Source organism: Physeter macrocephalus, chromosome 11 (genome assembly GCF_002837175.3).
Source record: "Physeter macrocephalus isolate SW-GA chromosome 11, ASM283717v5, whole genome shotgun sequence".
NCBI classification, from domain to species: Eukaryota; Metazoa; Chordata; class Mammalia; order Artiodactyla; family Physeteridae; genus Physeter; species Physeter macrocephalus.
In genome coordinates, this window is record NC_041224.1 from 50,759,980 (window position 1) to 50,763,595 (window position 3,616).

At 40.9% G+C, this 3,616-nt stretch overlaps 1 protein-coding gene across 1 annotated transcript in view; it reads left to right on the top strand.

Moving 5' to 3' along the window:
- CGNL1 (cingulin like 1) overlaps positions 1–3,616 on the top strand; it is a 142,387-nt gene that overhangs the window by 120,857 nt on the left and 17,914 nt on the right. The gene's annotated exons all lie outside the window — the stretch shown is intronic.

Genomic DNA, 3,616 nt, shown 5'->3' on the forward strand with positions numbered 1-3,616 from the left:
GCGGCCTGTGGGATCCTCCCGGGCCCGGGCACGAACCCGTGTCCCCTGCATCGGCAGGCGGACTCTCAACCACTGCGCCACCAGGGAAGCCCTGGAAGAGCTTTTGGAGTCCCGCTAGACCAGTTTTCTTTGCTGGCAAGTCATGGAGAAGAACTTGCCTTGAACAAAGGGATATGATTTTTATTCTTTTAGGTTCCAGCACTGCTGCAAGTGAATTAGGTACCGTTTCAGGAAGAGCAAGGTTATCCTATGGGCTTTACCTGAAATAGTGGACTGGGGGCGTGGGGTGTGGTGGGGACAGGAACAGGGGAGCCGCTCTGGAAAGGTTTGCCAATGGAGGCTTAAGTTAAATTTATTTGTATACATAATGTGGTTTACCACACTATGAAGACATAGAGCAAAACGTATTATCATTTTACAAATAGTCAAAACAGGACTAAGTGTCTCAACACATACAAGCTCCCGTAGAGTCACACTCAGCCTGTGAAATCGAGAGCTGGGATTGGAGCAGACCCTGCCACTAGCAGCTGAGTGATAACCTGCCTGGTCCATCCTCCTAAGACAGATGGACTCAGAATGTGCCCTGCAACTTCCAAACAGAGAAAATACCAAGTTCTAAACATCAAAACACAGCACAGTGTCCTTTATCTAGCATGTCAGGGTGCCAGGTAGGCCCAAATCCAGCTTAAACCAGATCTGGTTTTCAGTATCCTTGCTCTTCCTGAGATTTCTGGGTGAATGAAAGATCACTGACTGCACGTGGAAGTGTTCTTCGCTTTACCAGAAGATTTAGGCAAATGTCTTTAGTCTCTTGTTCTCACCAGGACCTCGGTGGACCTCAGCTCCTCCATCCCCTCCGTCCGACTCAGCCTCTGGGTTTCCTTTGTCCTTTTTTCCTCTTTTAAAAATCAGCTGTATTGAGATACTTAACATACAATTCAACTATTTAAAGTGCAAAACCAGTGGTTAGTATGTTCACAGAGCTCTGCAACCATCACTGCAGTTAATTTTAGAACATTTTCATCACCTCAAAAAGAAACCCTGTACTTTTTTTTTTTACAATGTTTATTTAAAAAACAGGATCATACTCTTTATACTATTTAACTTTTTATGTATCACATCATGACTTTTTAAAAATTTTTGTTGAAATAGTTGATTTACAATGTTGTGTTAGTTTCAGGTATACAGCAAAGTGATTCAGTTATATTCTTTTTCAGAGTCTTTTCCATTATAGGTTGTTAAGAGAGATTGGGTATAGTTCCCTGTGCTATACAGTAGGTCCTTGTTGGTTATCTGTTTTGTATATAGTAGTGTGTATATTTTAATGCCAAACCCTGTACCCTTTAGCTGTCATCTCCCAATCTCCTCATTCCCCTCAGCCCTACACAACCACGAATCTGTTTTCCATCTCTATATATTTGCCTATTGTAGACATTTTATATAAATGTCAATATGTGGCCTTTTATGAATGACTTCTTTCACTTAGCATAATGTTTTCAAGCTTCATCCATGTTGTAGCATGTATCAGTACTTCATTCCTTTTTAGGGCCAAATAATAGTCCATTGTATGGACAGACCACGTTTTGTTTACCCGTTCACCAGTTGATGAGCATTTGGGTTGTTTCCACTTTTTGGCTACCTTGAATAATACTGCTGTGGAGTTTTTGCACAAGTTTTTGTGTGGCCATATGTTTTCATTTCTCTTAGGTACATACTTTAGGAGTGGAATTCCTGGGTCTTATGATAACTCTGTTTAAACTTTTGAGGAACTTTCAAAATGTTTTCCAAAGTGGCTGCACCATTTTGCATTCTCACCAGCGGTGTGTGAGGGTTCTGATTTCTCTACATCCTCCCCAGCACTAACTATTATCTGTCTTTTTGATTATAGCCATCCTAGTAGGTGTGAAGTGGCTTGTTATGGTTTTGATTTGCATTTCCCTAATAACATGATTTTGAGCATCTTCTCATGTGCTTGTTGGACTTTTGTATATCTTCTTTGAAAGATGTCTATTCAGATCCTTTGCCCATTAAAAAAAACTGGGTTATCTTTTTATTATTGAGTTGAAGAATTCTTTATATATTCTAGATATGGGTCCTTTATGAGATATATGATTTGTAAATATTTTCTCTCATTCTTTGGGTTGTCTTTTCACCTTCTCATTGGTATCATTAGCACAGAAGTTTTCGATTTTGATGAAGTCTAATTTATCTATTTTTTCTTTTGTCACTTATGCTTTTGGTATTGTATCTAAGAAGCCTTGCGTAACTCAAGCTCATGATATTTGCTCCAGTGTTTTCTTTTAGAAGAGATTTATAGTTGTAGATCTTACATTTAGGTCTATGGTCCATTTTGAGTTAATTTTTGTGTGTGGTATAAGGAAAGGATCTAATTTCATTCTTTTGCATTTGGATATCCAGTAGTCCCAGTACCACTTTGCTGAAGACTGTTCTTTTCCCCCTTGAATTATCTTGGCTCCCTTGTTGAGAATCAATTGACTGTAAATACTGGGTTTATATTTAGACTCCCAGTGCTATGCCATTGAACTACGTGTGTATCCTTATTTGAGTACCACTTGATAACTGTAGCTTTGTAGTCTCTTATCTCTTAATGGGAAAGTTAGGGTAGGAATGGACAATCTGGACTTTTCTCTTGCTTTCCCTGGTCTGACCAGTTACTGGATTCTTTAGATCCCTTCTCAGGTTTTCAACCACACTTTATTTCTCCTCAGTCATCTTGCTGGTTTCGGTAGAAGATGATATGTCCAAATAGTAATAGAGAAATCCCAGCTGTTGGGCACCATAGTGTTCTCCTAGCAATGCCCGCTAACCTTGTTCTGACTCAGTAGCTTGACTATGATGAGCTTTCCCAGATGGATAGAATTAAATGGAACATTTGGGTTGTGAAAAGATGCTCTGGTTTCTGAAACTCTCAAGTTGGTTAAGTTCAGGATAATACAGCTTCCTGTACTATTACAAGATTTAAAGATCTTTCTAAAAGGCTATGCAAGCAAGTGATTTCGGCAGATAGCTCTCCCAAGTGGGCTGTGACATAGCCTTCGAAGCCAAATCTTGCCTTCCCTGGGCCTTCCTTTCCTTGAAGGCATCTGCAGCACTGTTTTGTGAGCACTGGGTTTACTGGTTTTGGCATCTTTGTAGTAGTGGAGAAATAGAAGATGAGAGGTCTGCTGGGAGAGGTGGAATTCTGGACAAGGCCACTTACCATCACTTTTAAGATGCTGAGCCAAAAAATAAAACGCCTACGTGACATCTGGAATTAACAATAATCATCCTGTAATAGTTGCCTTTCCTTTCTGTTATGGATTGTGTGCAGCACACGGTCATTTTCAGATGGTAGTCTAGAGCTTGCATCATGAACTGTACCATAATTTAAGCAAATTTTAATTTCCATTTTGTGTTAGACATTAAAATAAAAACCTTGTAAGCAGAAATTGCTCTTCATCAAGAGCTTCTACTGGGCTTCCCTGGTGGCGCAGTGGTTGAGAGTCCGCCTGCCGATGCAGGGGACACGGGTTCGTGCCCCGGTCCGGGAAGATCCCACATACTGCAGAGCGGCTGGGCCCGTGAGCCATGGCCGCTGAGCCTGCGCGTCCGGAGC